At 41.3% G+C, this 27,793-nt stretch overlaps 1 protein-coding gene across 3 annotated transcripts in view; it reads left to right on the top strand.

The window, feature by feature from the left end:
- USP9X (ubiquitin specific peptidase 9 X-linked) overlaps positions 1–27,793 on the top strand; it is a 178,047-nt gene that overhangs the window by 17,592 nt on the left and 132,662 nt on the right. For 2 of the 3 annotated variants that reach the window (XM_077888369.1, XM_077888367.1), the window contains exon 1: positions 6,806–7,568. The exons of the other annotated variant lie outside the window; for it this stretch is intronic. The gene's annotated coding sequence lies outside the window, so the exon portion shown is untranslated. Of the gene's footprint in view, positions 1–6,805; positions 7,569–27,793 lie in introns of those variants that run through there. 3 annotated transcript variants of the gene reach the window in all.

Raw genomic sequence — 27,793 nt, 5'->3', positions numbered from 1 at the left:
ACACTCAACTGCTGAGTCATCCAGGCATCCCTCACTCTAGCAAATTAATCGAACCTAGGGCTGGTGTCATGGGAACCTTTGATTTATAGCCATTAGTTCAGAAGCATCAGTAACATCCTGGATTGGCTATAGACATCTGAAGTAGGGTGAGGGTGGCATTCTTGTAGGACCAAGCCCTTATCTGTAATGCAAGGTGGGAGTCATTGGAACCTCCAATCTCCAATCTATAGCTGGTTTGTCAGAAGCACAGGTAACAATCTGGAATTGCAGTTTGGCATCTAAAGTGAAGTGGACTCTTGGTGGGACTTGATCCCTTAACTTGTGGAATGTGATGCTCTTCTCTAGGTGGATAGTGTCAGAATTAAGTTGAATTGTAGGACACCCACCTGGTGTCAGAATCTTAATTGGTGATGTGGGGGGGAAAAACCACTTCCCTCCCACACACATGTTGAAACTGGTGATCAGAATCTTGGAGCTTAAAACTGATTACTTTTTTCTGGCATAAGCAATGATATTAGAGTAGACTTTGGAGAAACTTTAGCAAAAGGAAAAATTGAAAACTTGTGTTACTACAAAATTTCCAGGCTGGCCATGAAGAAATAGGGAGGGTATGCTAAGGCAGAAAGCAAGATGGAACTGAGGTTTTACCAGGCTGCAAGCATGTGGAGAGAATGTAGTAAGAATTTGGCTTGGCGTTTGAATTACGAAATGGTTGGTCTGGGTGACTGCAGTGCAATTTTTATTGTAAAAATGGTTGAGAAAATCAGGTTGACTTTGCTGGTTCACATTTAAATTATGAGGCTTAGATTTTAGCTAGATAAGACCTGGAACATTTGGCACACACAAGACAGAGCTGAGCTATACCACTGTTAAGGAGCTCTTAGTTTAGTAGAACTAGCATTGGGCCATGTCTCAAGTCATGCTGAAGCTACTTGCCTATGCCATAAAAGTAATAGAAGATCCAGGCTTCCAAGGAGGCATAGTTGTCATTCTCCAACTGGGAAAATGTGTATTTCTTAGGCCTAGATGAAGTAAGTAAGACTGGAAGTAAAAATAAAAGGATCAGATTATTTTGCCCTATGGTAGGTTATATAAAATATAACCTAATATAAACAGAACCCTTCAAATTTTAAATAAAACCCAGGAGATTCTAAAACTCTAGAATAAAAGGAGTGAAATAATACCCTGAAGTTGATGTACAGGTCCTTGGCTGGGAATAGGTCAGTTTTAGAGAGATTCTCCCACAGTGGGATAGACAGACTATTTTTTTTTTAAGATTGATTAATCAATTTAGTTTTTTTGAGCGAGAGCACATGTGCGTGAGTCTAGGGAGGGGTGGAGGGAGAGAATCTCAAGCAGACTCCCACTGTGCAAAACCACCTGAGATTATGACCTGACAGAAACCAAGAAACCAAGAGTCAGTCTCTTGCTTAACCCACTGAACCACCCAGACATCCCTTACCATATTTTATATTGAAGATGGTAAGTCATTGTGGACTTTCCTCATTCCATTCAAATCACAAAGCCTTCTCTAGGATACATATTAGCAATTTTATATTTGCTTGGCATTAACCCAGAAGACCTTTTCACAAGTATGAAGCAGTTAATCCCTTGTCTCTAGAACTTTGGAATGTGTGGCCCTGAAAGTATTAAGTGGTATCAATTTAGGAAGGCCTGTCCTTTTTCTTTTTTTTTTTTTAAAGATTTTAAAAATTTATTTATTCATGATAGACATAGAGACTGATAGAGAGAGGCAGAAACACAGAGGGAGAAGCAGGCTCCATGCCGGAAGCCCGACACGGAACTCGATCCGGGGACTCCAGGATCGCGCCTTGGGACAAAGGCAGGCACTAAACCACTGGGCCACCCCGGGGTCCTCCTTTTTTGTTTTAATTGAAATATAGTTGATACACAATGTTAGTTTAGTTTTAGGTGGACAACACAGTAATTGTACAATTCTAAAATTTGCTGTGCTCACCACAAGTATACCTATAATCTGTTACCATACAACGCTATTGTAATACTGTGGACTGTATTCCCTATGCTGGGCCTTTTATCCCATACTTTTATACTTTTTCATTTCATATCTGGAAAACTGGACCTCCCACTACACTTCTTTTTGCCTGTCCCCAACCCCCATCCCTCTAGCAACCACTGGTGTGTTCTCCATATTTATGGGTCTGTTTCTGCTTTGTTTTGGCTTTTAGATTACACATATAAGTGTGAAATCCTATGGTATTTGTCTGACTTCTTTCACTTTGTGTCTGTTCTTTAAGATAAATGTCCTAGTAAACAATGAGTATACTTATTAAGCATTTCTGGTTGGACAAATAAGAGTGCAGTGAGAGATTTTATGAGGAAATGGAATATGATAAGGCTTTGCTTTACCAAGACAGAACCAGGAAGTAAAAAATTACAGTTTTAAAAACCAAGGGGGGATCCTTGGGTGGCTCAGTGGTTTAGTGCCTGCCTTTGGCCCGGGGCGTGATCCTGGAGACCCGGGGAGTCCCACGTCTGGTTCCTTGCATGGAGTCTGCTTCTCCCTCTGCCTGTGTCTCTGCCTCTCTGTCTCTCCCTCTCTGGGACTCATGAATGAATAAATAAAACCTTTAAAAAAAAAAAAAAAGGAAAAGAAAAACCAAGGGGCACCTGGGTGGCTCAGTTATTTAAGGGTCAGTCTTTTAATTTCTGCTCAAGTCTTGACCTCAAGGTCTTGGGTTCGATCCCCAAGTGGGGCTCCCTGCTGCGGGGAGGAACCTCTTGGAATTCTCTCCCCCTCTCCTCACCCTCATGCAGGCACATGTTCTCTCTCTCTCTCTCTCTCTCTCTTTTTTTAAAGATTTTATTTATTTATTCATGATAGTCACAGAGAGAGAGAGAGGCAGAGACACAGGCAGAGGGAGAAGCAGGCTCCACGCAGGGAACCCGATGTGGGATTCGATCCTGGATCTCCAGGATCACGCCCTGGGCCAAAGGCAGGCGCCAAACCGCTGCGCCACCCAGGGATCCCCCCCCCCCTTTTTTTTTTTGAAGATTATGTTCTCTCTCTTAAATAAGTCTTTTTAAAGAAAAAGAGTGAGAAACCAAAATGAAGGAAATGAGAAGGAAAGCCAGGACTGTATGGACTTTAAGGAGCTTGCACTATGGCATTGAGCCTCTTCTTTTAACTCCAAACTGTTCATTGCCTAGCCCATTAACTGAGTGGAAGGTGTCAAAAGTGCGCAGTCCTGTAGGCCACACCCACTCTGGGAGCCAAGGTGCACATGGTAGCTTTGTGCTAGGAAAGAGTGAGCTGCTGGTGAGTTTGACTTGATAGACTAAGTCCCCCTAGAACTGCTGGTGGGAGTGCCATTTATAGGTTAAACCATATGAAACAATTTCCCCCCACTTTTTAAAGTTTATGGTAAAATATATATAAAACATGAAAGCAATCGTTTTAACCATTTTTAAGTGTACTGTTCATTGGCTTTGAGCAGCACATTCAGTGTTGTGCAGTTATGTTTTCAGCCCCAGAATTTTTTCACCATCCCAAACAGAAACATCTTACCCATTAAACAATTACTTCCCCATTCCCTCCTCCCCCAGCTCCTTGTAACCTCTATTCTGCTTGCTATGAATTAGTCTGTTTATAGGTACTTTATGAGGTAGAATCATACAATATGTAACCTTTTGAGTCTGGCTTCTTTCACTTAGCACAGTGTTTTCAAGGTCCATTCATGTTGTAGCATGTCTTGGAATTTCATTCCTTTTTAAGTCTGAATAATATTCCATTGTGTGTATGTACCACATCTGTTTTTCCACTCACCTATTGGACATTTCGATTGTTTCCACATTTTGGCAATTGTGAATAGTGCTGCCATGAACAAGGATGACAAGTATTTCAGTTCCTGATTTCAGTTGTTGTGGGTACATACTTAGTGGAATTGCTGGTCCATAGGGTGATTTTATGTTTAGATTGTGGGGAGCTGCCAAACTGTTTTCTATAGCAGCTGCCGCATTTTACATTCCCAGCAGCAGTTTGCAAGTGTTCCAATTTCTCCACATACTTGCCAGCACTTTCTATTTTCTTTAAAAAAAAAAAAAAATTATTATAGCCATCCTAATGGGTGGTAAGTGGTATCTCATTGTGGTTTTGATTTGCATTTCCCTCAAGACTAGTGATGTTGAGTTTCTTTTCATGTGCTTATTGCTAAAAAGTCTGCTGGGATTTTGATAGGGATCAGGTTGACTCTGAAGATCAATTTGGGGGGTATTGCTATCTAACAAAATTAAGTCTTCTAATCCTTGAACACGGCCTGTTTTTTTCATTTATTTTGGTCATCTTTAATTTCTTTTAATGATGTTTTGTAGTTTTCATTGTACAAATCTTGCACTTCTTTTGTTAAATTCTTTTGTTAAATTCATTCATTACTATTTTATTATTTTTGAGGTAATAGAATTGGTTTCTTTATTTCAGATTGCTTATTGCTAGCATATAAAAATATAATTGATCTATTATTTATCTTATATGTTGCAACTTTGCTAAACTCATTTATTAAGCTCTATTAGTTTTCTGTAGTGAATTTCCCAGGATTTTCTATATCTGCAAAGGGGGATAGAGGTGGCTTAATTGTTCCTTTCTTACCTTTGTGTCTTTCAGTTCTTTTTCTTCCTGTGGTTTGAACCGCAAGTACAATGTTGAATAGAATTGGTGAGAGTGGACATCCTTGTTAACACTGCTCTTTTGATAGGGTTAAAAGACAGGTGCTTTTTTTTTTTAAATTATTTATTTATGTATTCATGAGAGACACACAGAGAGAGAGGCAGAGGCAGAGGGAGAAACAGGCTCCATGCAGGGAGCCCAATGCGGGACCCCGGGACTCCAGGATCACACCCTGCCTGAGCTGAAGGCAGATGCTTAACTGTCGAGCCACCCAGGCATCCCTAAAAGACAGGTGTTAAACACTTTCCAATCCTGTCTGGTGATCATGGGTAAATGACTTATCCTATTTCTTTATCTAAAATTAGTGATAGCAATATATGTTCTGGCTTACCTCACAGAGTTCTGAGGATTAAGTAAAATCATGTGGCTAACAAACCTACAGTGTACACAGATGGTAGTGTCTGCTCTCTAGAGGCTCATAAGCTAATGGAGAAGAAAAGCCATTCATGGAAATAATTATAAAAACAAGGTAAAATGTGCTATGAATTATTAGGGCTATGAATTTTTTCTTGAATACCTTATTATATAATTTTTGTGGTGAAAACAGTCCAGTAATGTATAGTGAAATGATTTTAAAGATACTAGTAATGTGCTGCCATCCCCAATTAGTTTGGATTCCATTTTAACAACTGTATTACAAATTAACATAGTTATAGCATAACTAAGTCTAACTCTTTTCCATATAAAATATAATCTTACTTAACAAGGGCTTGCTACGATTTCAAATTTAGTGTCCAGAAGCATTTTTAAGTCAAAAGGAAATCTGTGGTAAATTTGGGACTGCATTTCTTTTCTCTCCATTTGGGCACTGAAAGTAGGTTGTATAGAATTGATCTAAGCACACCGTTTATTTGAAATTAGCCTGATAACCTTCGTTTTTGGAATATAAACCTGTAGAAAATAGCCCATGACATACATAGTGAATGTCATGGGTTCTTAAGGGTTTTCCTGGTTCTGACACAGAATTGGACTGATGATTTGGCAAAAGAGGCTAATCTTGCTGTTGAAACTGCTTTGTCCCTATGCCTTCCGTGGCATTTTATAATTTTTTCTTTGCTGTTCTAAGAGCTCCTATGGTCAAAGGGCGGTCAAAGTCAATACGGTTGTGAGGAAGCCCAAGTGCTTTCAGGTACTGATGCTACAGGATCATGTGAATTAGTTTCTTAGAGCACCTGCTTCATAGAGTGGGGGGGAGCTCCCCAATCCGACCATGTTCCCCCCCACCCCGCAGTAGATAGCCACACCTTCCCCCTATCGGCGAGGAGCAGGTGGCCAGGCCCTTAAGACCTCGCACTGCTGCCACCCCCAAGGTATCCGCCCAGTGGGCCTGGCTGGCTCACCCGCCAAGTGACGCGGGTTAGCTCTGCCCCCCCCAGACCCCCACGCACTGCGGGTGCGACCGCTCAGCGCGTGGTCTCGAGATCTTGTCTTTCTGCTACCCCTCCCCCCAACAATCCCGGAAAAAGGGGGGGGTTGGTGACGTCATCATCCGGGCACTCGCCGGCGGGGCCACGGTTCACAATGGAACAAAAACAAGCGGCCCAAGTCAAACTCTGAGCGACGCAGCTGCGGTTTGCGCGATTAACCCTGTCCTGGCCACACACTCTGCTAGTCCTGAACTCCCAGCTCCTCCTCTGGCGTTTGCCAGATCCTTCCGGACTTCCCTTCCCCCACTTTTCCCTGTCCTCGTGTCACCTCTGCTCTCACATCGTTCTCAATATGAACGGTTTGGAACATCGTTGCCGGTCGTAGCGCGATCCTGAACGGGCCGGCCGGAAGAAACGGTCCTGCGTGAACAGTCTTTACCGCATTGTGTTCCCCTCCCCCACTCCAGCTCCCCGGGTTCCAAACGTCTCTCGCCTGGCCCGGCTTCCCAGTAGCACGCCCAACTCTCCCTGGCTCTGGGTATAGGAGGGAGCAGCAGGAGCAGCTGAGGGAGGAGGAAGGGAGGGGGGAGGGGGTGTAGGGAGGAGGAGAAGGGCCTTGAGGGGCGGGGCCTTGAGGGGCGGGGCTTGGCGGGGGCGGGATCCTCGCGGCTTTGGGCGGTGCTGGGGCTAGTGGGAGTCTGCGCCGCCGCGCTGCTGCCTCCACCGCCTCCAGTGCTGCTGCCGCCGCCGCTACCGCCGCCGCCACTGGCCGAGCGGTTTTTTTTCCTTTTTTTTCTTTTTTCCTTTTTTTTTTTTTTTTTTTTGGTTTGCCGGATCCGCCATATTGGCGAGGACGGGCATCCGCGGCTGCGGAAGCTAGTCTCCGCTGCCGCCGGAGCCGCAACCTCTCAGTACCCGGCCCGTCCGGGCCTCAGCCTTGCGGGGCCCCTCCCCGCGTTGCTCCCCTCACAGGCCTCGCGGGAGCCCGCCGCTGCCGCCTCTCTCCCGGGAGGCGGCCGCCCCAGCCCCCGGTGCTCCGGTCGGTGCCGGGAGCAAGGAGCGACCCGCAGCAAAGCGATCAGGCCCAGAGCCGGTAAAGAGGCGGCGACCAGGGGAAGGTGAAGCCGCCGCTGCAGGAGGAGGAGCAGGAGGAGGTGACGCAGGAGAAACGCACCGTCCGGAGCCCGTCTGAGCTCAGCGAGAACCCCGGCCCGAAGGGAGAAGGGGGAAGAGGGCCGCCGCCGCCGCCGGCTGAGGAGGAGGAGGAGGAGGCGGCCGCGGCCACTGCTGCTGAAGGGCGGGCGCGGCGAGCGGCGAATTCCGGCGCCCCCTGTGTAGCTCCCTGGTCTTCACGCCCGTAGCCTCTCGACCCACTTTGTCGCCAGTCACCCCCGGGCCTGGGATGCACCCAGGGTCGCCCTTGCCCTGGGACTGAGTCTTGCAGCTGCCTGCTGCTTCCGCGTGCCCTGGTTGTGAGGAGAAGACGCCTGTGTCGTGCGGTGAGTAGCTAGCCGCGCCGGGCCAACAGCTGGATGTAAGTGAGGGGAGGAGGCCGAGGGGGGTGTGAGAGCCCAATGTTTCTTCCTCGGCCGGCGGCTGGCCGGGCCGGGGCCTTTCCGGTTCCCCCTCCTCGGCCCCTGGTTGGGCGAGCGCGCACGGCGCGGGTGGGGGCGCGGGGCTGTGTTGTGTGTCGAGCCGGCGTCCCGGGAGCGTGTCTGTGTGTTTTGGACTGTAAGGGAAAATGGCTGACGGCTTCGTCCCTCCCCCTCCTCCCCCTTCCAGTCCTGTCTGGGGCCGAGTAGGAGGATGGAGTCTCAGGGCCCGGCGTGCAGCCCCCGCAGCGGCGCCTGGGGGCCGGGTCGGCGGCGGGGCCTACTCGCCCTCGGCCCTGGGGCTTACAGCCCGACGCTCGGCGAACTCACGGCCGCTCTCCTCCCCAGTCTCGTTCCACTTGACACCAAACGCCATTACTGAGGTGGAGTGATTTGGAGCAGCAGAGCTAGGCCTCGGCTACGCCTGGCTATCAGGCCCGACGACTTGTCCGCCTCCCCCCCACCCTCCCGCGATAACCGGCAGCTTCTCCTCAGCCCTGTGGCCTGGGAGCCTGGGCCCGGTTATCGGCCTCCTACACCTCCTTCGCCCCCCTTCATTTGCTGAAGGCCAAAGCCCCGAAAGATGTTTTGATGCAGAAATCGCCTCCAAGCTAACTTGGACCCACCACCTTTCTATTTTTAACTGTTTCTGAGAAAATATTAGCCTGTGCGAGCTTGTTGATAAGGACCCTTCAGATTCGTGTGGTACGAGGCTTCCGGTTCGGTAAATTGCTTATTTTTCATTCATTGTAAAATATTAGGTTAAGTTACGGAGCAGGTGTATACGTTGTTTTGTAATCTTTGTAGGGACTTCTGTGGCGACTGGAATTTACACGGGAATTTTTTTTAAGACTTCCAATAGAACTTGCTTAGACTAAGCGTATTTTTTGAAAGTTCTATAGGAATAACGTTAATTGGAGTTTCCACGGTGCAGTTTACAGGTGTGTGTAATTTCTTCAGATTGTCTTTGAATTTAACTGAGCGAGTTGTAGTTGTAAATATTCGTGCCTTATTTTGAGCCCAGGGAAGGAAATATCTGTAGCCTCTTTTCCCTGGAAACTCATGAGCCTCCTAAATCTACATAACGTTTGTATACCTTCAGTTTTGAGGAAGAATCTGGGCTGTATTTATTGATTAGGAAACTTTTCAGCTGGTACTTAACCCTGTCTTGGAGCTCATTATCTCTACTCTTAGTGATTATATAGTAAGGACTCCTTAACCACGACTAGCTTGAACTATGACTAGCTTGACTTTCTTAATCCGTACACTTGAATTTAAAAATAGAGACTGCAAACTCCTTTAGATCTCACTGGTCTGATTCAGTGGGCTGCCATTTTGGTTTCAGCAAATGCCTCTCAAGTTCTTGAAGATTAAGGTTTATTGTTCCAGTGTCTGCATAGAGTGAAAATCAGAAGTATTTGGAATTGGTGTTCCATGGGTGAACTCAAAATGTTATGTTTTGTTTCTTCTGTTTTAAAAAGGCATTTGGAGTAATTTTTTCTCCTAACCTGTTTTCCTTTTTTTTTTTTTTTTTATGGACATTTGACTTGGAGTTTTTAACCTGTTATCTTCATGTTCTCATGCCATTTCTTCCTTTTGTTTGCTGACCTTTGTAGTTTCTGAGAGGGAAAATTTCTGGAAGGTTTTAGTAACGGCAAGAACAGGGCATGTGAGAATCTAAATTCTTCAGAAAGTTACTTTGAAGGGCAGATTTTACCTTTAACCGAATTACTGTAATCTCTTGTTGGTGTTCCATAGTTCTCTTGTTTTATCAATGGAATGTTCAAGTAGGATTCACTTTGCATCTTTTTTTCTTCCAGGATCTTGAAATAAGTATTCTGACATCTCAAGAAGATGAGGGATTTCGTGGATGTCTCTTCAGAGATAATTTTTTTTTGACCTGGTATAAATAATGCACCTTACAGTTTTTGAAAATGGATGTCATGACTGCTGGTTAAATTCTTAGTTGGACATAAGCAACTATTCTTTCAGCTTGCTTTTATTTGATAAGGTCAACTTTAGTGAAGTTTTTATGCTTCAGTTACAGAATTTTAATATTGAAACCAATTTTTGCTTAGGTTAAAGAAAGTTGTCTGAAATGTAGGGGGGGGTGTCAAAGGATCAATCCTCTTGTAAGTCTTTGGGGCAATTTAGTAAAGGATCTCATTCTGTGATTCTTGAGCTAGTTGGGTTTGTTTTTTGGTGTGTTTTTTTTTTGTTGTTGTTGTTTTTAATTCTAAAATAATGTGATGGTTTCATAATAGCCTGAATATTTCCTCCCTTGCTGGTATGTTTTCTAAATCTTTAAGTTTTATTTTTAAAAATTGAAAAATATTTTAGTTTCCCTTTTTTTTTGAGCTGTCACGTTTGTTCTTAAATTCTTTTCTTGGTATAGGCTCTAACATTAGTGTTTGGAGAAGGGTTAATGCGTTGACCCTTAACCCTGACTGCACATTGGAATCTCTTAGGGGAGTTTGCGGGGGGTGGGGGGGGGTGGGGAGAATACGGATGCCTGAGTTACTCTCTAAGACTGATTAGGTCTGATATGGGTCCTGAGCAAAGATTTCTTTTAAAACCACTATGGGTGATTCTCATGCAGTTAAGGCTGAATACTACTGTTAATACTACTGCTGTCTTACTGGACTTTCAAGCAGATTTATAAGAAGATGGATTTTTTTCCACATGTTTTCAATTACTGCATAAATAATTCTCCATTATACAGATGAGGGATTGAGGTCTGTCAACCAGTGATGTTTCAACTATGGTGCCACATTACTGAAATGACACTGATCATTATTTAAAAAAAAAACAAACATACAGAACTTTGTTTCATGAACCAGAGTAGCTTTAGACTAAGATTTTAATAAAAATATGACAATTATTTGCAATTTGGGAAACACTTTGGTTACCCAGCGAGGTGCTAAAAGCTTTGCTGCAAGTAGGTTCTTCCTCTTCCATATGTCTCCCAACATGTTCTGGGTGATAGTTTAGTTGGTGGGTGTGTTTATGACTAAAATAATGTTAGGCAACATAACGTTCCTAAAAGATGTAAAATCCAGGCATTTGTCTCCCAGTAATTTATTTAAATCATCTCATAAATGAACATTTAGTATTATGTGAACTATTATCTCAGTTTGAAAATTCTGAAGTTTATTTAGCTTAGTTTAGAATCCGTGTAATTTCAACAAAAAGTTCTGAAAACTGAGGGTTTCATTTTGCACTTTTGTAGTATTGCTCAATAATTTTATGGAATAAATGAAATAGCAATAAACACCTTTATTTGGTGTTTATTTCTTTTAATTCTCTTGGTCCACTGTGTTAAATTGTGTATTGAGGCTGCGGGGAAAGCCTGCTAATGTAGAATCTATGAGCTTTCTTAATGTGGCACAAGATTTGTCAAAGATTTTTTTTTTTTTTTTAAATTTTTATTTATTTATGATAGTCACACAGAGAGAGCGAGAGAGGCAGAGACACAGGCAGAGGGAGAAACAGGCTCCATGCACCGGGAGCCCGATGTGGGATTCGATCCCGGGTCTCCAGGATCGCGCCCTGGGCCAAAGGCAGGCGCTAAACCGCTGCGCCACCCAGGGATCCCTTTTTTTTTTTTTTTAAAGATTTTATTTACTCGAGAGAGGCAGACACCTAGGCAGAGAGAGGGAGAAGCAGGCTTTTCACAGGGAGCCCAATGTGGGACTCTCTGTGGGACTCGATCCCGATCACGGCCCTGGAGCCAAAGACAGATGCTCAACTGCTGAGCCATCCAGGCGTCCTGAGCAAATGGATTTTTAATTCTGTTTCTAGCCACTGTCTAACAATGATTTTTCTAACTCAGCTGTGTATCAGAATCACCTGTAGAGCTTTTTCAAAATCCATTTTCTAAAAAAAAAAAATTCCTAGATCTTCCACTCTGGAAGTTATGATTGAATTGAATAAGTGGTGGAAACTAGGCATTAGAATAGCTCAAAAAATACTTTGGATGTTCAGCTAGGGAGTTCTTTGCATTTCATTTCAGGGAAAGGGGAGATCAGAGACTTTGCGTTTTGAGTCCTACCATTAGGCAGTGATATTCTCACTTTTTAGTTTTGCCACACTGCCAAAAATTCCAGGCAAAGTAGCAAAAAGTTCAGATGCTTGATTAAAATTTGGGAGAGACCACGATTCCAGAGTTTAATGTATACACACACAAATGCACAGAATATAGTCATTATCTGTTACTGAGCAGCATCTTGGAGTTATGGTTCCAGTCTTAATACTAGCATTACTGATAATCTGTTTTAAGTCCTTAGTTTGCTTTTTATCCATTCAACAAAAATTTATTGGGAATCTGCTGTGTACCAGACATTTTTCTGGAGATTGCTATTGTCTAGAAGCTTATGTTGTATCAAGTGAGGGGCATTGGACTAACTCATTTCTAAAGTCTCTCTTAGGTCTTTGTTATTTTATTTTTCTTAAAGATTTTATTTATTCATTCATGAGAGACACAGGCAGAGGGAGAAGCAGGCTCCACGAGGGAGCCTGATGTGGGATTTGATCCTGGAACTCCAGGATCACGCCCCAGGCCAAAGGCAGGCATTAAACCACTGAGCCACCCAGGGATTCCCTAACTTTGTTATTTATTGTGCTTCATAGATGGAGACTGGATTTTGTTCTAAGAAATCTACTTAGTTATGGTATAATTCAATGGAATTTTCCTTTTTCAGTTTCTTTTAGTTAATAGAATTTCATTCTGATCTCCAGTCTTCTCTAGCAAGCACAAATGTCAAGTACAGTAGAAATGGATTAGAATTCTTGTATATTTGGTTTAGGAATAGCTATACTTGCAATGTTTTTAATTTTTTGTCAGGAATTACACACTCTGGTGTCTCACCTTTCCTCTTGCCATTCCTTTTTTGTATTGATGGTCTGTCAGTTACCTTTACACTGTTGGTATGTTTTTCTTTTTGTTTTATTTATTTTGTTCAGATGCTTTGATTTTTGTCCTCCAAATTTTAGGTTAGTGGCATTCATCTGATCAAACTCAAGATCCTAAGTCAATGATACATCTCTAGTAGCTAGAAAGTGCCTGGCACGTAGATATTCAGTAATTATTTGTTGGATGAATAGTCAGTTCATCACATTACATTCTGGTATGATTTTTCTCCATTTTTTTCTTTTTTCATAATTTTCTTTATTATTTGGAGTCACTTGCCCTGAAAATTGTTTTATGATGAGCAGTCCTGGAAGGAGTCTTAGACCTACTCAAACTCCTTTTCAGATGAAGAACATGCCTCAAAAAGTTGCTGAAGTAACTTAAGATAGTGTGCATAGAGTACATTCTACATGAAGCTCTTTCCGTGTCTAATAAGGCACAGTAACTACTTTTTGAAATCCAATACCTTTGTAGTCATTCATTGTCCTAAACTCACACTTAAATTTCTCTAAGGTGGTAGATAATAGGTAATAAGGTCAGCAATTCTGCCCTTTACCTTTGTTTATTCCAAAGCATGTAGAATATTATTTACAGTAACTGGCGAAATCTGGAGGAATACTTGACTTCCAGTATTTAGAACTGCATACAAAATTGATGTATCATCATATTTTGGCTCTTTTCAGTTTATCCTTCTGTAACTGATCAATCATAGAAGTTTTGAACACTTTAGACCCATATTGATTGGCCAGCCATTATCAGAGGAATTGTTTTCCTTGGCATGATTTTGACCTGGTTGTCTTGGATCCCAAGCTTGGATACAGAGCCTATGAAGTGGGAAAATAAGAAAATTTAGGCTGAAAAAAAGGAGTAGGAAAAGACTCCCTTTCCTATTCTATTTATGCTAGTTTCCTTTCTAGTGACTTTGGTGTTTATTAAAAGTTTAGGTTGTTGGTTCTTTCTTTCTTTTGTGGTCTTTGAGCTGGATTTTTTTTTTTTTTTTTTTAAGATTTTATTTGTTCATGAGAGACACAAAGATATAGGCAAAGGGAGAAGCAGGCTCCCTGTGGGGAGCCCAATGGTGGGACTCAATCCCAGGATTCCAGGACTCCCGGATCATGACCTGAGCCAAAGGCAGATCACTGAGCCACCCAGGTGCCCCTCAGCTGGTTACTTTGAAGGAACTTCTGAGTACATTTATTCAATTAATTGAGACACCAGAAAACATGGAAATTATTGCATGGTATTAGACTCATGTTGTATCTTAACAGAGTATTTTGTCTCAGATCAAGGTAGTGTAGGAAGATTTGATTGTTCGACTTGATAACGCCTCCCAAATTCAAATCTGGAATCAGCAAGTTTTTCTCTAAAAAGCCAGATTGGAATTGTTTTAGGTTTTGCATGTGAAGAGGAGACGTTGAGGATATTAGGTCAATTTTCTGTTAGTGGAATTAAAAATGATAGTTGGTGCAATTATTTGTAATTCAGGTCTAATAAGAATAGAATGGGGAGGCTCATAAATACAGTATTTTGCCTAATGGGGAATTTAAAGTTAGTGTTCCCTGTCATCAAATAAGTTGTAAATGTTCCTGTGTGAAATACATTCTCAGCTTGTGGGCTATACAAAAACAGGAGATTGGGTTTGGTCTTTCATCATAGTTGGCCCTGGTTTATTTTTTTTTTTTAATTTTTATTTTTTTTAAAGATTTTGTTTATTTTATGAGTGACAGAGAGAGGGGCAGAGACAGAGGTAGAGGGAGAAGCAGGCTCCATGCAAGGAGCCCGACATGGGACTTGATCCTGGGTCTCCAGGATCACGCCCTGGGCTGAAGATGGCGCTAAACTGCTGAGCCACCTGGGCTGCCCTTGGCCCTGGTTTAGGGCAAGGTTCTAAAACCTGTTGGTTTGTTAAAATAGATTTCTGGGCCCTGCCCCCTGAATTTGATTCAGTAAGTGTGGAATGGGGCACAAGAATATATGTTTCTTTTTTTAAGATTTATTTATTCATGAGAGACAAAGAGAGAGGCAGAGACATAGCAAAGGGAGAAGCACGCTCCCCACAGGGAGCCCGATGCAGGATCCCAGGACTCTGGGATCACACCCTTAGCCAAAGGCAGATAGATGCTCAACCATTGAGCCACCCAGGCATCCAAAGAGTATATATATATATATATATATATTTCTAACAAGTTCCCAAGTATGTAACCACCCTTGGAGAATTACTGGTTTAGACATGAATTCCAGCATATCTTATCTTTCTTCCGTCTTATTATTTTGTCTCATTTTACTTGAATCCTTTTTATTTTGTACCTTAAATTCTGCACTTACATGTTAAATGCCTATTATGTGCTAAGTATTGTACCAGATAACAGGGATACAAGGTGAGCAAAACAGAATTGTTCCTGTCATATATACTGGTTAGAGTGAGCTTAAAAGTCAGTTTCCAGGGCTCCTAGATTGCTTAGTTGGTTAATTGTCTGACTTTGGCTCAGGTCATGATCCCGGGGTCCTGGGATTGAGCCCCCCCCCCCCCCCCAGGTGGGCTCTCTCAGTGAGACGTCTATTTGTCCCTTTGCCCTTCCCTTGCTTGTTCTCTTTCTCTCTCAAATAAATAAATATCTTTATATTTAAAAAGATTAAATATAACAAACCCTTTAGAGCTAGAGTCTGTGAAACAAAGCACCATTTTGAAAGTGGGGCAATGGTGTTTAATGCTTGTTAAAGGCAAGCTAAGTTGGAAACGTTACAAAATACTTCATTAATTTGATGTCTTAGGAGATATTGTTCTGTATAAATGAATTTTTCAGATCACCAAACCTTTTTTTTATTTTTTAAAGATTTCATTTATTTATTCGTGAGAGACCCAGGGAGGCAGAAACAGAGAGAAGCTCGCTCCTCACTAGAAACCCAATGTAGGGCTCAATCCCCAGACGGGATCATGCCCTGAGCTGAAGGCCGACTCAACCATTGAGCTACCCAGGCGTGCCCCAATCCTTACTTTTAAATACTTAAAACCAACTAGTTATTTGATGGAAGGCTTTCTAAAGATATTATATATATTTTTTCATCTGATTATGAACTTAAACATATTCTGTTAAAAAGTCTGAAGAGCGTGAGGGAATAAAAGCAAAAAGCAGGGCGGCCCCGGGCGTGATCTTGGGGACCCGGGATTGAGTCCCACTTAGGGCTCCCTGCGTGGAGCCTGCTTCTCCCTCTGCCTGTGTCTCTGCCTCTCTCTGTGTGTCTCTCATGAATGAATAAATAAAATCTTTAAAAAAAAAAGCAAAAAACAAAACACAAACCTCACGTTTGATAATTCCATCATGTCGAAACAACCATGTTAATTACGTGTGTGTTAAAAGTTCTCATCAGTTAAACAATTTACTAAGTCATGTACCCTCGTGTCTGCTGTCCTCTGCCTCCACTTACTCCTGCCTCAGGAATTGAGTGTGTGCCATTTGTTCATCCTTCCTAGGAGACAATTTTCATGTCCCTCCTCCCTCCCCCGCTCCTTTTTTAGATACTGCTTTTGTAAACACTGCTGCAAACTTTTATTATGAAGTTGATTTTCGTACAACTTCATAACTTAATTTCCCAACATTTTTTTCTTAACCCCCTCCCCCAATCCCTCATTTACTTGACTCTCCCAATTCTCCATATACTTCCTTATTCTTTCAGACTTGTATTTTATTCAGTATCTTTTTTTTTCTTTTAATTTGTTTATTCATGAGCGACATAGAGAGAGAGAGGGAGGCAGAGACACAGGCAGAGGGAGAAGCAGGCTCCATGTAGGGATCCTGACTTGGGACTCCATCCCGCGTCTCCAGGATGACGCCCTGGGCTGAAGGTGGCGCTAAACCACTGAGCCACCAGCGCTGCCCTGTTCAGTATCTTTTTTAGGAGTTTCCTATTCTTTGTATCAGCTGGAGGTCCCAAACTTAATATCCTTGACAGGGAACTGATTAGGGATATGTCTAACATTACTGGGTTAGACGGTTCATTGGTTATGTTGCCTGACTTTTTGTTCACTGGTGGATGAAGTAATTGCACTGACACAGGAAATTAAGTATGGCAAATGTGTAGTAAAGCTTACAATGTGAAAGATGAGGTGTAATTAGGGATTTTATAATAATTGGAAAAATGTCTAGGAACATGTGAATCTGTTGTTTGGATTTGGAATATTTGATTTGTCACATTTTCAGGAATGCCTTCTGTGTGAAAGGGAAGGGTACTTGCCCAGGCTCTTGTGAAAATGATTGCAGAAAATCTAATTTTTCTTAAATTTAATCAGTATGTATATAGATGTTGACTATGTCATTTGTAGATATAATTCAGTTATCCAAAGTTCTTACGAGTTTTTGACTGGGAGTGTGTTGAACTGGAATGAAAGGGATTGTGAGCTCAGGCTAAGGGTTGGAGGAAGAACCCGGTGTACTCTCTGCAGGTGTATTGCCTGTCTGGCTTGATGTCATTATCTGAGCCATATAAATGTCAGCAGTCTCAAATTGATACTACTCAAGCGTTAGTAGGAAAAATCATGGCGAGATTCTTTGGCTTCTATTCATCTACACAGCCACAAGAATCATGTTTAAGTAACTCCTTATGTCTTCTGCTCCCCCCAAATACTGTTCACAATTGGAGTGCCTGGCTAGCTCAGTTGGTGGAATGTATGACTCTTGATCTCAGAGTTGTTTATTTGAGGCCCCTGTTGCATGTAGAACTTAGTTAAAAATTAAAAACTGGGGGGATCCCTGGGTGGTGCAGTGGTTTGGGGCCTGCCTTTGGCCCAGGGCGCGGTCCTGGAGACCCGGGATCGAATCCCACGTCGGGCTCCTGGTACATGGAGCCTGCTTCTCCCTCTGCCTGTGTCTCTGCCTCTCTCTCTCTCTTACTGTGTGCCTATCATAAATAAATAAAAGTTTAAAAAAAAATTAAAAACTATTGTTCAAAATGTACCATGGCAATCCTTTTTTTTTTTTTTTTTAAGATTTTATTTATTCATGAGAGAGAGAGGCGCAGAGACACAGGCAGAGGGAGAAGCAGGCTCCATGCAGGGAGCCCAATGCGGGACTCGATCCCGGGTCCCCAGGACCAGGCACTGGGCCGAAGGCAGGTGCTAAACCGCTGAGCCACCCGGGCTGCCCCTACCATGGCAATTCTATGCAAAGGAGGTCATTCTGGCATAATTCCAGTCTGACTTTTTTTTTTTTCTTTTTAAGGATTTTATTTATTCGTGAGAGATACAGATAGAGGCAGAGAACACAAGCAGAGGGAGGAGAAGCAGGCTCCATGCAAGGAACCTGATGTGGGATTCAATCCCGTGACTCTGGGATCATACCCTGAGCCAAAGGCAGTCACTCAACCACTAAGCCACCTAGGCGTCCCTCCAGTGTACTTTTCCAAGGTGATTTCTTGTTCTCCCATCTAATCAAACAACCCATACTTGATGTGGATGCTCCAGTCTTTTCCTATTCCCATGACTATGCTTCTTGGAGCTCCATCTCCCCTTTATGGCTAACCTCCAATAGTCTAGCTCACAGGCCATATTCATGAAGTTGGAAATTGGTCTTAACCTTCTCTGAATTCTGGTAGCATTTTTCCTGTGCTCTTCTTTTGGTCTTATTCTACTTTTTGTTTGTGTTTCTTTAAGTAAAGCCCCCCTTGGAAGGTGGCTCTGGAAATTCTGAGCCTTAGTTGATAGTGTTTGAGTTTGAGTTAGTGTTTAAGTTTGTCTTTTGTAGGTAGTCAGAACCTCCCTCAGCCTGATTGAGATCGTAGTACAGTAGGTAGTAAAGAGCTCTAATCTCAGTCAAAAGGGTTAGATTACAGTTGTAATTCCTCTACCAATTAGTGAGCAAGTTACTTAACCTCCATGAAATAAACCTTAACACTATTGACACTTTGAGTAAGATGAATCTTTGTTGTGTAGTGTGCTGTCATATTTCCTTCTGGTTTCTTTCTTTTTTTTTTTTTTTAAATTTTTTTTTAATTTTTATTTATTTATGATAGTCACAGAGAGAGAGAGAGAGAGAGAGAGGGGGGCAGAGACACAGGCAGAGGGAGAAGCAGGCTCCATGCACCGGGAGCCCGATGTGGGATTCGATCCCGGGTCTCAAGGATCGCGCCCTGGGCCAAAGGCAGGCGCCAAACCGCTGCGCCACCCAGGGATCCCTTCCTTCTGGTTTCTATCCACAAGATGCCAGTAGTACCTGCTCCCCCACTTCCCACCCCGTTGTGATAACCAGAATTGTTCCCAGACATTGCCAACTGTGTTCCGGATACAAAATTTCGGAACCGTTACTTGAAATGGAAGAATGAAAGAGAAAGTGTAGTGTTTTAGAGAAAAGTTAGTAGAATGTAGAAGGAGCATTGGAGATAATTGGAAGGGATTATGGGAGGTGAGGCTAGATTGCAAGGGACAGACAACCTTGTATACCACATTAAGGACACTTATATTTTGTTTTTAGGGTAACGAGACGGATCCTTAAGTGAGCGATGGTTAGGTTTGTGTTTTTGAAAGATAATTCTGATGGCTTTGTGGTAGACCTGTCAGAGGGGAGAGTTAGGGAGCCAGGAGAATGTGAGGCAGTATTTTCAACACTTTGGCTGAGAAATGATAAGAGAATAGTTTAGGGAATGGAGTAAAGGAAGTGAGACACATGGGACTCCTCTTGAATGAGGGAGTTGTTGCTAATTTGACTTTGCTTCTGTCACTGAAGGGAGTGTTGAACTGGAAAGCAAAGCACCTTTATTGTCTTTTCTTTCTTCAACTCTTACTCCATTCCCAATTTCACCTCTCCACTTGAGAGCTTCTGACTGTTGAGATGTGTTGAAAGGTCATAGAGCGGAATCTGGGTTATAGAATGACTGTATTTTCCCAGTGTGGCTCCATTACTTAAACAGTGGATTATGAAAGCACATGCTTTCTTACCACCTCCCTCCCCTAAAATGTAGGTGGCTGGAATCTGGTATCCAGAGAGTGTTAACTGTTGCCTTGCCATGGTTTGTATAGGTGTTATTTTACAGCTTTTAAATTAGATTTTTACACATGAGTAGAATAATCATATTGTTTGAATAATTGCATTAATTCCATTAGCTCCTAGTTTGGAGGTTTTTTTGTTTCAAAACAGCATTTGTATTTGAATTGAAACTGTTGTAGTCAGTGGAAGGGTACTGGACTCCAGTCAGAAGGGCTCTATTAGTTCTAGTTACTCTGCACGCTGTGTTAATCACTTAACTCTTGGGTCCTCATTACTCTTATCTGTAAAACCATGGTGTTGAACAAGAGAGGACTTAAGCTACCTCTTTTTTTTCTTTTCTTTTCTTTTCTTTTCTTTTCTTTTCTTTTCTTTTTTCTTTCTTTCTTTTTTTTTTTTTTTTTTTTTTTAAGATTGTATTTATTCATGAGAGAGAGAGGCAGAGACCCAGGCAGAGGGAGAAGCAGGCTCCATACAGGGAGCTGGGTGTGGGACTCCATCCGGGGACTCCAGGCTCATGCCCTGGCTGAAGGCAGGCACTGAACCACCCAGGGATCCCCTGTGTATCTATTTAAAAGTAAAACTCATTGCATATTTTTTTCTTAAGATTTTATTTGAGAGACAGTGTGAGCAGGGCAAGGACGAGGGCGTCGATGGTGCAGAGGAAGAGCAGGAGACTCCCTGCTGAATAGGGAGCCTAATGCAGGGTTCCATCCCAGGACCCTGAGATCATGACCTGAGCTGTAGGCCAACACTTGACTGAGACACCCAGACGCCCAAAACTCATTGCATGTTAATGTGAATAGTACTTTTATGAAAAATAGCTTTTCCCAGAAAACAAATTTTTTAAAAGATTTTTTAAACAATTTATTCATGAGAGACACAGAAAGAAAGAGAGAGAAGCAGGCTCCATGCAGAGAGCCTGACATGGGACTCGATCCCAGGACCCCAGGGTCACGCCCTGAGCTGAAGGCAGATGCTCAACTGCTGAGCCACCCAGGTGTCCCCCAAGAAAACAAAAATTAATGAGCAGTGTTGCGTTGTTCTTTATTTTTGCAGGTATCTCATATTTGGCTTAATTAATAGAAGAAAGCTGGATTCCATCTGCTTCTGCCTTTAATCTCTTGTAAATAGGCTATATCATCAGACTTTGGAAGAACTCCACTGTGTACTGGAGAGAGAATGACAGTGACAATAGCAACTACTATTTTCTTATTATGAAAACAATTTTGACTTCTTGAATCTCCCGTAAGGACAGTGGGACCACACTTGGGGAACCAGTGCGTCAGACTTTCAAAGGAAGTTTGACATGATCTTTTGAGTGGCTTGCCTACTGTAAGATTTTTTTTTTTTTTTTTAAAGATTTTATTCCTTTATTCATGAAAGACAGAAAGAGAGAGAGAGAGAGAGAGAGGCAGAGACACAGGCAGAGAGAGAAGCAGGCTCCATGCAGGGAGCCCAACGTGGGACTCAATCCCAGGTCTCCAGGATCAGGCCCTGGGCTGAAGGCAGCGTGCTAAACCGCTGAGCCACCCAGGCTGCCCTATTTTTAAGTAGGCTCCATGCCCAGCGTGGAGCCCAATGTGGGGCTTAAACTCATGATGTTGTGATCAAGACCTGAGCTGAGATCAAGAGTTGGATGCTAAACTGAGCCACCCAGGCACCTTTCCTTCTATCTTTCAGTGAATTAATTATGCCTGTTTTTGAGCTTCATATAAATGGAATAATATAATATGCAGTCTTGTGCCTGGCTTCTTTTGCCATATGTGATTAACTTCTTTTTCATTACTGTGTAGTCATTGTATAAAATATGCTGTAATTGCTTTATCCATTCTGTTGGGGACATTTGGATTGTTCATGGGTTTTTTTTTTTTTTCTAATTATAAAGAATATTGCCATGATCATTTTAGAACATGTCTTTTGGTATATACCCAGAAGTGGAATTGCTGAGTTAGAGGATATGTATCTGTTTAGTTTTAGTAGATACTACCAAAAAGATTTCCCAAGTTGTTGGTGTCCTAATTTTAGAATTCCACCACTGTAGTTAGATTGCTCTTCCTTAACAACACTTAGTACTGTCAGTCCTTTTAATTTTAGCCAGTTTAGTAGGTACTTAGAAATACCTAATTGTGGCCTAAATCTTCATTTGCCTGTATCTATCTAGTGGTGGTTAGAACCTTTTCATAAGTTTGCTGGGTTTTTGGCTACTTTGCTCTCATATATAAATTCTGAAGTTTGGCTAGTAGGCAGCTTGAATTCTTTTGTGGCTCAAAATCACTACTTGAGTGAATTTTTGAAAATACAAGCTTTTTTTTTTTTTTAAATGAACTTAATTGATCAGTGATAATGGGGTTAAACAGTACTGATAATTTAAAGAAAATTCTGCGTATTTGGCTTTAGAGTATGTAAAGATCTTTGCTTTTGAGAGAGCCAATACTTTAGATTAAAATATGACCCTTAAAAATACCAAGAAGAGGGATGCCTGAGTGGCTCAGCAGTTGAGCATCTGGCTTTGGCTCAGGGTGTGATCCTGGGGTCCAGGGATTGAATCTCACATTGGGCTACCCACAAGGAGCCTGCTTCTCCCTCTGCCTGTACCTCTGCCTCTCTTTGTGTCTCTGATGAGTGAATAAATAAAATCTTAAAAAAAAAAAAAAAAAAAAAAAAACAAGAAGATAAGTAACAAGTGTTGGTGAGGGTGTGGAGAAAAGGGATCCATTGTGTGCTGTTAAGGAATGTAAATTGGTGCAACCACTATGGAAAACAGTATGGAGTTTCCTCACATTAAAAATAGAACTACCTCATGACCCAGTAATGACACTACTGGGTATTAACCTGAAGAAAATGAAAACACTAACTCAAATAAATTTATTCACCTCCATGTTTGTTGCAGCACTATTTATAATAGCCAAAATAGAGAAGAACCCTAAGTGTCTATCAGTGGAGAAGTGGCTAAAGAAATTGTGGTGTGTATCTGTTCCATTGTGTATGTATCTACAGTGGGATGTTATTCAGCCATAAGAATGAATCTTGCCATTTGTGACAGTGTGGAAGGACCTTGAGGCCGTTATACTAACAAACCAGTCAAAGACAAATACCATATGATCTCTTAACATATGGAATCAAAAAACAAAAGTCAGGCTCGGAGAGACAGAGAACAGGTTGGTGGCTGCCATAGGTGGAGAGCCGGGAGGAGAAATGGATGAAATGGAGGAGTCAAAAGGTTTAAAAAAAAAAAAAAAAAAGAGTGCCTTGACTGGCTAAGTCAGTACATCTTGCAACTCCTGATTGTGGGGTTGTGGGTTCAAGCCTCACATTGAGCATGGAGCCTACTCCAAAAACAAAAACAAAAAAAACCCAAATGTGTTCAATGTCCAAAGAGGAAAAATACAGGAAGCTTACTCAATTCGGCAACTGTTCCACTGTCTAGGACTTTCCTGTGCATCCCAATAAATGTCAAAGCTTAGCTATGATTCTTTATTGTGTGATATTCACATTTGTGAAATGCATTTTAAAGCATTTACTTGCTGTCCTCCTTTGGTAAATTCTGTGATAGCAAAACAGTAGTTTTTTGTGATTCTATCTTAAGGATCTTAAGGATATACTCTTAAGGGAATAGATATTCAATAGTGTCACCAAGACAAAATGTCTTTCATAGATTTTTTTTCCACCCCACCTTTATTTAACCAGATTTCACCTATATAGATATATCTTAAGGAATGGGCAAGGATATAGATAAATCCTTGAATACTCTTTAAGAATATCTGATTTAGGGCAGCCCAGAATATCTGATTTAGCTCAGCGGTTTAGCGCCGCCTTCAGCCCAAGGCAGATATTCAATAGTGTCACCAAGACAAAATGTCTTTCATAGATTTTTTTTTCCACCCCACCTTTATTTAACCAGATTTCACCTATATAGATATATCTTAAGGAATGGGCAAGGATATAGATAAATCCTTGAATACTCTTTAAGAATATCTGATTTAGGGCAGCCCAGATATCTGATTTAGCTCAGCGGTTTAGCGCCGCCTTCAGCCCAAGGCATGATCCTGGAGACCCAGGATCGAGTCCCACATCAGGCTCCCTGCATGGAGCCTGCTTCTCCCTCTGCCTGTGTCTCTGCCTCTCTCTCTTTCTCTATCATAAGTAAATAAATAAAATCTTTAAAAAAACATCTGATTTATTTTAATATGATTGCATATGTTTTATTCATCAGTGAGCTTTTTGTATAGGCCAAATTTGTTTTGTTATGATCTAACACTTAATGCCAGAGTTAGGAGAAATGAGGTTAGGCAAACCACTCAGTGGTACTTGAGGTGATTGGTGCTTGTCTTTTGAGACACTTATTATGAACTACTGTTAAAATTGACTGTCTTATGCCTATTCCACACTGCTTCTTGTGCCTTTTCTCCTTCATCCTTATATACACTTATTGATTTTTTACTCATGGTTACTCTTAAGATGCAACTCCTATGTTCTTCTGAGATGCTTTTGTAGATACTCTGTGTCCTTAGATAATTTTATTTCCCCTTCTTCCAAACTTTTTTTAAGTTTGTATTTATTTTAGAGGAAGAGTGAGTGCTTGAGTGGAGGGAAGGACAGAGGGAGAGGATCTTCAAGCAGATGCTGTGCTATGCACGGAGCCCATTATGGGGCTTGATCTCATACCCCTGGGATCATGACCCAAGCCAAAACCCAAGAATCGGATGTTTAACGGACTGACCCACTCACGTGCCCCTTAGGCTTTTATTTAAATTTCAATTGTTTAACATAATATAGTACTATTTCAGGTGTATAGTGTAGTGATTCAGCATTTCATACACCTATTGCTCATCACAAGTGCACTCCTTAATCCCCATCTATTTAACTGATCTCTTTATCCAAACTTTTTATTAAGGAAAAATCAAACATACAAAGATGCAGGTAAACTCCCACCAAGTAGCTTCATTTTATGGCTGTTCTTATATTTTATAAAACTGTATTTAGAAGCAAATCAAAGCCTATGATCTTAAATATTTCAGTATAATCCAGTCTAGTTGTTTTTCCTTGGCACTCATCATTCTTCTCTATTGCAAATTATGTTTTTTTTTTTAATTTTTATTTATTTATGATAGTCACAGAGAGAGAGAGAGAGGCAGAGACACAGGCAGAGGAAGAAGCAGGCTCCATGCACCGGAAGCCCGATGTGGGATTCGATCCCGGGTCTCCAGGATCGCGCCCTGGGCCAAAGGCAGGCGCCAAACCGCTGTGCCACCCAGGGATCCCAAATTATAGGTTTTTAAATTTAGTTCTTAGATATTCTCATGTTCCAATTTGTAAACCTTTCACAATAACAGCATCTATAAGTGAGAAAAATAAATCGTTTCAATACTTACATTCTTTATATTCTTCAAACAATCCTAAGTATATATTACTATCCCAGTATTATATATTAGGAAACCAAGACACAGAGATTAAGGAATTTTCCAGGTTGGGTAAATTTAGGTAAGTGAGAGAACAGGAATCAAACTGAAGTAGTTTATCTTTAATCTGTACTCTTAACCACTACAGTATATAATGTCTGAGTGAATGAGCTCTGTTAGCACTTGTTCCTTCTTATTAATTTGGCCACCTTTGGCCTTGCATTTGCCAACAGCACCTATGTACTATTTGCTCTTTCATAAATTATAGCCAGAAGGGACCTTAGCATGTAGCTCTCCCATTTTAAATATGAGGAGGTTTCTTTGCCTTTAGCCCTTCTGCTTTTCATTTCATTTGTAATAAGTAAAAAAAAAATCATTGACCTCTGGCCTCTGTATAGTGTCTGCATATAATAAGGGGAGATGGGTGCTAAAATTGAAATGTTTTATATACTGTACACTACATTTAAAATTTTTATTGTTGAGTTTGCATTTTTACTTAACATTATAGTCTTAATTTTCAGTAACTTGGTATTATAGCTTCCACTTTTGATATTTCTCTTTTGATCTGAGTGTTAGCTTTCATGGTATACTGCAGTTATGTTGAACTTTGAGTTGTACACAATAGACTTTAAAGGATACTTTTTCTCTTCGATATCTTTTAATGGAATCTACATGTATAAAACTAGATCGGAAAAACAATGCTAGTGTCCATCAACTAATGAATGCATAAATAAAGTGTACTATACAATGGAATAGTTTTCAACAGTAAAAGGAAGTGATTGATACATGCTACAACTTAGTTGAACTTGAAAAACAATTATGCTAAGTGAAAGAAGCTAGTCACAGAAAACTCCATATTATATGATACCATTCATATGAAATGTCAACAGTTTTGTAAAGACAAAAAGTAGATTAGCTTAGGGTTGGGGGTATGGGGTTTCTTTTTGGGGTCATGAAAATGTCCTAAAATTGTGTTGATAGCTGTACAGCTCTGAATAAACTAAAAACTATAGAATTGTATACTGTAGATGGGTGATTTATGTGGTATGTGAGTTAGATCTCATGGCTGTTTAAAAAACTCTTATATGTAACTTAAAAATATAGTGAAAATCATCTCATTGACTGAAAGGAATTTCAAATTCCTTGATTTCCTTTTCAAATTCTTACGTTTGTGTGGAATATTCAGACCAAAAAAATAACCCACTGGATACACATTGAGAATGGTAATTAATACTATTATTGGTCTTTCTTAAAATATTGAGCAAATGAAATGAGGTCCTTGTTTCCAATGTGATGGATTAGCATTTCATGATTGAATTAGTAACTTCCAAGTATTAACTAATTTTGATAAAGATTATTAAAAGCTATTAAGAGATAACTTTGAGTTGTTAATCTTGTTATTTAACAAAGAGACAGATAAGTGGGTATACTTTGTGACATTTGGTATGTGACTGATATTTTAAGTCAGCATTGCTCACCTGATAATAGGTTGATTTGTTTAGCGACTGGAATTTAATGGACCTCTTTTACTAGGCAGAACCATAACCAGTAGGTGAGTACCAGTGACAAGGGAAATAGACATTTGACATAATAGAAGAGACTTTCCTGCTGACAGCAGTGGGCTTGACAGTGTTGTAACAGGAAATCTTCAAGGGCAGATAAGATGTTGAATTTTCCACATTTTGGAGCAGTTAATTTTTAAATCTTAATGGACTTCCAACCACACCTCCCCCACTCTCTGCAAAGTTCTATAGCCTTCAAAGTATCTCTTTGGTACCCTTTTTGTGCTAAAGTTAAAACAAATGTTTTCTTGTTAAAGAAAGCAGACTTGTTTTAAAATTAGTGAGAGTATTTTGGACTGCCTCCTAATCAAGAACTGCCACACAATTTCAGTACTTATGTTAGCTTTGTATTTTTCATGCATTGGTGCTTTTTAATTTGTGGGACAGTGAGAACAACAGAAGCTGATTTATCACATAATGATCTCCGTGCAAAGGACAAATTATGTCATAAGACACCATGTATACACAGTGATGTAGTAATTCAAGTAGGAGGACTAAGTCTCCCACATGACTTATGATGGTGGTAGGATAGCTGTGCAAAACTCACAAGAACCCATGCCTTAGCAGTCAGTAATATGCTGCCATCTGTCACGTTACATTATTATTATTAATAGTTTTGTTTGTTTTGTAGGAGGGCAAGAAGCATAAGGAGTTTAATTCTTATTTTCATATTTACATATGTTTAAGCAATGTTAAAATAGTAATTTTAAAAATTCTGTTAAGGTAGAACCAAAATTGGCAAACTTGAACCAGCTTTGTATTGTTGATAGAAATCTGGTGCTTGGAAGTCAGGTGACTAGAACCTGGAATTCCAGTCCATACTTACTAGGTTATTTATTAAGTGAAAAGTGTGTTTATATTTCTACCTAAAAGTGTGATTTTTTTTTTTTTTAAGGTTTTATTTGGGGATCCCTGGGTGGCTCAGCGGTTTAGCGCCTGCCTTTGGCCCAGGGCACGCGATCCTGGAGTCCCGGGATCGAGTCCCAGGTCGGCTCCTGGCATGAAGCCTGCTTCTCCCTCCTCCTGTGTGTCTGCCTCTCTCTCTCTCTCTCTCTCTCTCTCTGCGTGTCTATCATAAATAAATAAGTAAGTAAATAAGTAAATAAATAAATCTTAAACAAAAAAGATTTTATTTATTTATTCATGGTAGGGGGGCAGAGGGAGAAGCAGGCTCCATGCAGGGAGCCTGATGTGGGACTTGATCCCAGGACTCCAGGATTACGCCCTGGGCTGAAGGCAGGTGCTAAACTGCTGAGCCACCCGGGAATCCCCTAAAAGTGTGATT

This window comes from Canis aureus, chromosome X (assembly GCF_053574225.1).
Source record: "Canis aureus isolate CA01 chromosome X, VMU_Caureus_v.1.0, whole genome shotgun sequence".
NCBI classification, from domain to species: domain Eukaryota; kingdom Metazoa; phylum Chordata; class Mammalia; order Carnivora; family Canidae; genus Canis; species Canis aureus.
The sequence above is the reverse complement of the archived record's forward strand: the minus strand, read 5'-3'. Positions and strand labels throughout refer to the sequence as shown.